The 8701-nt window shown below is 37.9% G+C and overlaps 2 pseudogenes; one reads left to right on the forward strand and one right to left on the reverse strand.

Moving 5' to 3' along the window:
* The first annotated feature begins 509 nt into the window (after positions 1 to 509).
* Positions 510 to 3177, forward strand: LOC111408045 (annotated as a pseudogene).
* Positions 3178 to 4005: 828 nt separating this feature from the next.
* LOC111408044 lies at positions 4006 to 8021 on the reverse strand (annotated as a pseudogene).
* Positions 8022 to 8701: the final 680 nt, after the last annotated feature.

Below are 8701 nucleotides of genomic sequence, written 5' to 3' on the forward strand. Positions count from 1 at the left end.
CATAAAAAATTTTGACAACCAAACAATACAAATTAAATGAAAATGAAAAATCAAGGCTATCAAACATGACATTAGAGAAGCCCCGTGCCCGCCTTCGTCCCTTTACCTCTCAGCTCTCGGTGATCGGCAAAACCCATGAAAACACACGCAACGAAAAACTATAGCGAGTGAAAAGAGCAACAATGGCTTACAATCTCAGTGCTTCACCATTTACTTCACTTTCTCATGACACCAATCTCTTTTGCAACTCAATGTCTCCTCCACACCTCCTTCAAATCAGTCTCAGACAGTAAAAAACCCGTCGATTTTCGCCTCAAATTTCGTCCCCGGAAACCCCCTTTTCATATTTCCAATGTCTCTTTACAAGAACGAGAGCACACCGCAATTTCAGAAGATTCACACAACCCAACTAAAAAAACCAATTCTTTGACAAAATCCTACATCTCGGTCGATCCCAAGAGCCACAGAGCATCGAAATTAAGGCAGAAGTCCTATGATTTCAGGTATTCTTCTTTAGTTAAAATTTCGGAATCTTTGGATTCTTGTTCCCCGTTAGAAGAAGATATAGTGAATATATTGGAAAGCTTTGGGACTAAAATTGTGAAACAAGATGCTGTGATTGTATTGAACTACATGTCGAACCTGGAAACTGCGCTATTGGTGCTTAAGTATTTTCAAGAATGGTTGAAATTGAGTGAAGAAGTTATTTTGTATAATGTTACTTTGAATGTTTTCAGGAAATATAGGGATTTCGATGGGGCAGAAAATTTATTTAATCAAATGCTTGAGAGAGGGGTTAAGCCTGATAATGTTACTTTCTCAACCATAATTAGCTGTGCTAGGGTGTGTTCTTTGCCTGAAAAGGCTGTTGAATTGTTTGAAAAAATGTCATCTTTTTGGATGTGAACCTGATGTGGTGACTTACTATGATTGACGAATATGGGAAGGCAGGGAATGTGGATATGGCTATGAGTTTGTATGATCGTGCAAGGACTGAGAAATGGTGTGTTGGCGTTGTCACCATCTCAACGTTGGTTAAGATTTATGCGGCATCCGTGAATTTTGATGGGTGCTTGAACGTTTTACGCTGGATTGGGAGGGCCAGACTCCAAAAGTTGGCTAATGAGGTTGGAAAATCGAAACCAATATAAACCATACAAAGGAAGCTTACACTTTCGATGTGGGATTCAGGTGCCCATATACCCCAATGGGAACCATGACAAACCATCATGCTTCCGACTTAACATCCACGTCGAGCAGGTGCCCATACACCCTAAGTGGTAACCGAGATCAGAAGAGATGATGCTTGCTCTGGTACCATTCTCATGCTCAATTGGGAGAGTTAGCCCTAAAAACTAGCCAATGAGGTTGGAGAACCCAAACCAATATAAACTACGTAAAGAAAGCTTACACTTTCAATGTGAAATTCAGATGTCCTTAGACCCCAATGGATACCATGACACACACAAAGGAAGCTTACAGTCCAATGTGGGATTCAGGTACCCATACACCCCAATGGGAACCATGACAAACGTGTACGAGGAAATGAAGGCACTAGGAGTTAAGCCTAATTTGGCTTTGTATGACAATTTACTGGATGCTATGGGAAGAGCAAAGAGGGCATGGCAAGCAAGCGAAGAATATCTACAAGGAGATGGTGAATAATATGATCGATCCAAGTTGGGGTAGTTATGCCACATTGATTAGGGCATATTGTAGGCTTGGTATGGTGATGACACACTTAATGTTTACAGGGAGATGAAGGAGATGGGCATGGAGTTTATCGTTTTTTCATATAATACTCTTTTGTATATGTGTGCTGATGTAGGACATACAGATGAAGCTGTTGAAATATTTGAGGATATGAAGAGTTCAGGGACCTGCATGCCTGACAGTTGGACATTTTCTTCTTTGATTACAATTCATTCCTGGAGTGGGAAAGTTGAGCAGGCAGAGGCTACGGTGAATGAAATGGTGGAAGCTGGGTTTGAGCCTAACATCTTTGTCTCGACCTCACTCATCCAGTGTTAAGGGAAAGCTGGCCAAATAGATGATGTTGTAAGTATATTTAATTGGTTGCTAGAGCTAAGTGTAACTCCAGATGAGCGATTCTGCGGTTGTCTTCTTAATGTAATGACTCAAGCACCAAAAGAAGAACTTTCTAAGTTGATGGGTTGCATTGAGAGGACTAATGCGAAGCTTGGTCGTGTGGTCAAAATCCTTACAGATGAAGATAATTTTGAAGGAGAAATCTTTAAGAAGGAAGCTGGTGAACTCTTTGAATGTATTGGTAATGATGTAAGAAAGGCCTATTGCAATTGTTTAATTGATTTCTGTGTCAACCTTAATCATTTGGAGAGAGCTTGTCAGTTGTTAGACCTTGGGCTCGCACGTGGAATATATGATGATGTACAGTCTAGACCTCTAACCCAGTGGTCTTTTCACTTGAAGAGCCACTCTCTAGGGGCGGCTTTAACTGCACTGCACATCTGGGTGAATGACTTATCGAGAACATTCGAAGATGGGGAAGAACTTCCATCATTGCTTGGGATCAACACAGGGCATGGGAAATATAAATACTCTGAGAAAGGATTGGCAGGTGTTTTTGAATCCCATCTGAAGGAGCTAAATGCTCCATTTCATGAGGCACAAGACTAAGGTTGGTTGGTTTTTGACGATGAAGGTTGCAGCCACATCTTGGTTGAAGTCTAGAAGTTCCCAGGAGGCAGTTGGTGCTTAGGTGGAGTTCTTAGCCTTTTTGTTGATACATGACACCTCAAATTATTGTTTCTCTGGCCTTGTGCAGTTATGCTTAGTCTACAATAGAGAATTTTCTTCTTCTTCATTTTTTTTTTTTTTTGGGTCACGTGGATTGGCTTATACTGATTGTTTCATGATTGTTTCGCCCTTTTAAGATAGTTTCATGATTGTATACGAGTTCATTGAATGCCTGCATTTGTATGATGGCATGGTTTTGACCAGAATGCATATTTTCTTGGATAATTCAAAATTTAGAATGCATATTTTCTTGGATAATTCAAAATTTTGTCCCGGCTTCAATTTTTATGCTCATTTTCCAGTTCGGTTGCTAATTTGTAGCCAGATCCGTTGATAACCCTTCATTAATATGTTGTTGAGTTGGGAGAAAATGATGGACCATAAAAGAAAAAGATTGAAGAAGAATCTCTTGTATATAATGTACCCATAGCACAACCCTTTTGACCTTGCAAGGCTCTTTTTTCTCTATGTGCAAAGTCAAAATTGCCGCATATGACACCATACTGCCGCCCTCTAACACCACCAAAAGTCACAAAGGAAGCCGGAGAGTAAGAATAGTAGACACTAAGAAGCAGTTGGAGCTGCTGATCATTAGTACAAAAAATCTCAAATCGAGGCAAATTGCACTTCGATCCTCATCTTTAGCTACCATTCCAGAGTTGTAGTATTGTTTAAACAGCATGGAAGGTTTTTTCTTTCAGTTTATTATTCGATTTGCTCCCCGATTTCTGGTGGAACTGTACATGTGAACAAACAGGAAGAGTATCCACTTTTGGATGAATATAGAGGTGTTCATTTCTGCTATAATATGTACCCTCCGAAGAATTCTACGGAAAAGGGAGGTGGGGGTTCCTACTTAATCAAGTTACCTCAAACGCCCCCACCAAGCCCCGAGGTTCTATCTGTATTTTTATGTCAATCATGTTTGAATGAAGAGATCTCTTCAAAGGCTATCGATTATACAAATGCAAATGTTTCAGAACTTTGCAGTTTCTTAGTTGATGATGTCAATGAGGAATACATTCAACTTTTATACTGCAAATGTCTCAGAATTAGTCACTAATTGTTAAGTTGTAGCAATGTCTGTTTCCCCTGTTTAGTGACTCCAACAATTTTCAGGTTCTTGAATTTATCATATGCTCAACCATTCAGAATATAGATTATAATTACTTGTTTGAATTATTTACAAGAGCTTTTCAGTTGGATTGAATATCATCCCTTTGAATCTTAGCTGAAAATAACTCCCAAATTCATCCTCTAAAACGCTTGACAATCCCATTTACAAATCAATTGAAAACATTATTTCTTCTGACTTGAATCACTCATATTCTGTGCATAACTGGTATGATACACCTACTGATTTCCAAGCTCATTTTCTCTCTCTCTCTCTCAAAATGCATCTACAGGAGGCACTTAGGACCTGAAACAATTCGCAAAAATAGTAAATATCTCATGAGTGGATATAATCATACAAATTTGGATCAACGGAAAAGTACACAGGGAACGGCCAAAGGGTTGGTGGGACAGAGACGAAATGCTAACCTTCTTGAGGAGTTTGTTTTTCTTGTCTTGTCATCCACCTTAGCTGATACTGAATCAGTCTCTCTTATTGCAGCTTCTCTCTTTGTTTTCTTAGACTCAATTTGTATTGCTTTTGACAGGGTTTCTATCTTCTTCATGAGCATCTGTAAATAACTCAAATATACTAGTTAAACAATGGAAGAAGCACACTGCAGGTGCCTTGGGGTTGAGCGGAGTTGCCAATAGGTACTTTACCTTGATTTCTTCATCCTTAGCATTCAAAGAGCTATCTTGAAACTCGCAATACTTCCTCAAATTCATAACCTCTTTCTGAAGCTTATCATACAGAAATCCTGATACCACATCATCACTATTGCTGTTAGCACTATCCGCATTCTTCATCTCTCCATTGCTGCCAACTATACTTTTTGCGTTCACCATGTCTCCAATTTCATTGCTGTTATACTTCTCAAGAGTCACAGTAGTAATTTTATTCATCTCTGCGTTCTCCTTTTCGCTGTCTATGAATTTATTCCTAGAAGCCCACATACTCTTTTTCAGCAAAGTCTCTCCCGTAGGATCTCTCCTTTTTGTACCATCCCCTGGCTTAATTTCTCCTTTAGCAGTCAAAGTTTGTTTCTCGTCTCCTGGCATTGATGAGCTTTTGTTGATAGTGGAACCCCTTGGTTGTGATGTAGATCTCTTTCTCATTCGGGTATTACTCACTAGGATCCCAAAAAAGTGATTGGTCTTTTCAGTTTTCGGGCATCCACCGTTTGCATTAGGATTGACTGAGAAATATGACACATGCTTTAAGCCTTCTTCCAGTGTCTTCAGCCTCAAATTCAACTTATCCTGGCGAAAATGATTTTAACATCTTCAATTTACTCAATCAAGAAGCAAGAAGCACAACATGTCTTATAGTATAGTAGAGAATACAAGTTTTAACCTTGAGTTGTGCTTCAGCCTTTGCCGTTCTCTCTGAAATCGCCAGCTTGTCTCTTAACCGTTGCATTTCTGCCTACAATGTATAAATCCAATAATTAATAAAAAACTGAAAACTCATTTTAGATTTTTCGTTTGAATTGTAAAGTTTTTGATGTGCAGATAAGGAAAAGTGATCGAGCATCTGAGATTGGGACACCGGTCGATACCTGCAACAGCCTTCTCTCTTCCAGCCATTGCTTGACCGGCATTACTTTGTCATTCTCGTCTTTCCACTCGTTAGCCACAACAGTTGCTACTCGGTTTGCTGAAACCTTTATTCTTGCTAGTTCTCTTTCAGTGTCCTCTTTTCCTCCTATGAAGTTTCATAGAAATAAGATCAGTTGATATAAACTACATGTCTTATTGTGACTACCTTGTGTTTGGTAAATTATTAACTGTAAGAGACACAAACATTCAGAAAACGTTAAACAAGTTCTACATTTAACCCCGAAATCTGTCGTTTGTAATCACGAATAGTGTTGGCTGCTGCTCCACCAGCAAGAATGGCCTCCTCAAGCTCCTGAATAGTTTGGCTAAGCTTTTCAACCTCTAAAACTTTTTGCCTATTTGTCTTATCAAGTATTTTGTTCTCCTCCTGTGCATGAAATTCTGTTAGTTTTCTCGAAAAACATTTCATGGATTAACCTCGTAAAAATTCAGTCTGAAAATTTACCTGGCAGATTTCAATTTGTCTTCTAAGCTCGAAGTTTTGATTTTGAACCTCCTCCACTACAAGTGCCCTTTCTAGAGCACTTTTCAGTATCCTTTCTGCTTCAAGCAGAGCCGCTTCTTTCGACTTGGTGAGACGATCCAAAGCCCTCTTATTTTCCTGCAGTGCTGCAACCTAAAGAGCTCCAAGGCAATGATATCAGATAAAAAGCAAGTCAGTTTTGCTCGTGTGTGTTTTTCAGCACAAGCGTATGATTATAAATTTCTAATTCCCACTTTCTCTTCCATTTTAGGAAATTTTTACATCAATTTAGTCGAAGGAGCATCAGAAGAGTTTTCCTTCTTGATCAATGCTTATAGTATAATTCATTGAATAGAAACTATCTTTAATCATCCATGTATGCACCTCGTTCTTATACTTTTTGAGTTCTGCCTCAAGAGGAGCAATAACTGACTCAATAGGAATAGAATCATCGTCCTTTTGATTCGCATACACCCTCCTAAGAGTTGCTTCAGCTGCATATTGTGCACTCAATGCCCCTCTCTTCTCATTTGTGAGTTTCGTAGTTTCAAGATTCTGCATCAATCCGACTCAAAATAAGTACCTTCTCAGACAATTCAGATAAAGATATATAAATATTGTTTCATAGAAGAGAGACTATATCACACACCTTCTGTTCAAGAAGGTTTTCAGTGACTCTGAGCTTCTCTTCAAATCTTTTTAATTCACTTCCAATCTAGAAAAACAAATAGCATATATAGAAAACATATCATGGCAACTATATTCGATATTTTTGTGCGTCAAAGCTGAATTTATTTTGTATTATTTTTTGTTTTAATAATAAGATGAGGAAAATATTTTTCGAATACCTCGTCTAAAGCCTTGTCCTTTAAGACTTTTGTTGCTCTCAGTGCTTTGATTTCATTTTGGACCTCTCCCAACTCCTGATCCTTCTCTGAAATTGCGAGACAAATTTATCGTTCTTATCATCGTGATTGCAGATTGTAATAGTAAAACAAGTTTGTCGCCATCCAAGTAGGAATTTAGCGGAGGAGAATGTAACCAATAACCAGTAAGATGTTCAATATTATCAGTGAACCTACAATCCAGGACACCTTTCCTTGCCAGGAGAAAATATGCAGAAGATGGCAAATGTATGTAGATTGACGAATAAAGAACCTCTTGCGAAATTTTAGTGTACAAAACCAGCTAAGAAAGGTCTAAACGACCCCAATGCATCAACACCACTAGCAGGGTGTTCTTACTAGAAATTCTGGACATATACAGAGCTATGAAACTATGTTTTAGGTGTCAGATTAATGACCGTATTGCTCAATATAATAAGTTAATTTGCTACACCAAAGTGCAAAATTCAATTTTTTTTCTCTAATATGTTCTAAGTACTTGATTCAAATTTTGAGGAATTTGGAAAGTCCCCTTCGATAAACAGAATTCCTTTACCTTCTGCCTTAATCCTAAGCTGATGATACTGCCGAAGAAGGTAAAGTTGAACCGGTATTCATAAATAAGAAGAGGCATTAACCACGAGCGACAGGTGACAACTCGAGCCTTATCAAATACATGGTAAATTTTTGTGTGACATCCTCTTATTTAGTCATCTATTTTAGCATATTCACTGAATAAAACAGCAAAATAATTGCACTTTTATAGTGGAATTTACTAAAAAAATTCCCATTATGGTATCATAGTGTGCAAAAGTCTTGAGTCCATGTATCACTGCCACCCATTTATAAGAAATCGTGCATGTCTACAAAAAAGGCAGCATGTTGAAGCCAATTTAAATAAATAAAATTATTTCGTCTTTAACAGCTTATGCTATTAGACTAGGTGGTTCACCAGTTACGATCAGTTACCTTTGAGTTGGTTTTGCAATCTGGTGAGCTCTAAAATGAGAGGGTCGGAACGAGAAAGAGGGACTTCTCCTCCACCAATTTCCTCCAAGCCATGCATTTTCTGGGCTCTGTTTATGGCAAAGAAAAACAAATAGCTTCCTTAAGAACAATATCAAAGACAAAGTTTACAGGTTCAGTATATGTAGAATGAAAAAAATGAATACTGATCCATAAAAAGAGTCCATACTTGTAACGAATGGACCGTAAAGAGAGGAATGGATTTCCCTCATTTTGAAGCAATCCTGAAAGGAACAGATCAGAAGCCGGCCAAGCCGGCTAGCCACCCTTCTTTTTCTTCTAATTTTGAAATAATTACCGTTGCTGGTCTCATTACACATGGTAATTAATTCATACAATTTTTTCATTAATTCCATACGAGAAATTTCCTATCCTTTAAAACTTGAACAACTCCAGAGACTCGGTGTTAGACTCCAAAAGTTCAAATGAGCTGTTGATTTTCAAAATTGGTGTTCTCAAACGAGTCACCATTTTTTGCGGGTGTCTTGAGAAAATTTTGAAAAATAGTCAAGATGGTAGGTGAAAGCAAAACGAAAATTTTTATTTTATCAAAGCTTCTTATTTACATATTCCTAATTAAATAAAGATTAACAAGAAGTTCTTCTTAAATATAATTATATTCTAAGCCTGAGGTGTCTGCAATGATCATTATCTGAAAAGCACTTGGTTTTGGAGTAAATCAATTGCTTAAGCGTTAAACCCTCCTGAAGTTAATCAAAACAGTATATGGATATGAAACCAAGAAAATGAAATGCTCATATACTGTAAAATTGAAAAGGGTTCAAATGAAGTGGCTTAAAAGTATATAAAAAGG

Source organism: Olea europaea, chromosome 13, assembly GCF_002742605.1.
Source record: "Olea europaea var. sylvestris chromosome 13, O_europaea_v1, whole genome shotgun sequence".
In the NCBI taxonomy this organism is placed as follows: domain Eukaryota; kingdom Viridiplantae; phylum Streptophyta; class Magnoliopsida; order Lamiales; family Oleaceae; genus Olea; species Olea europaea.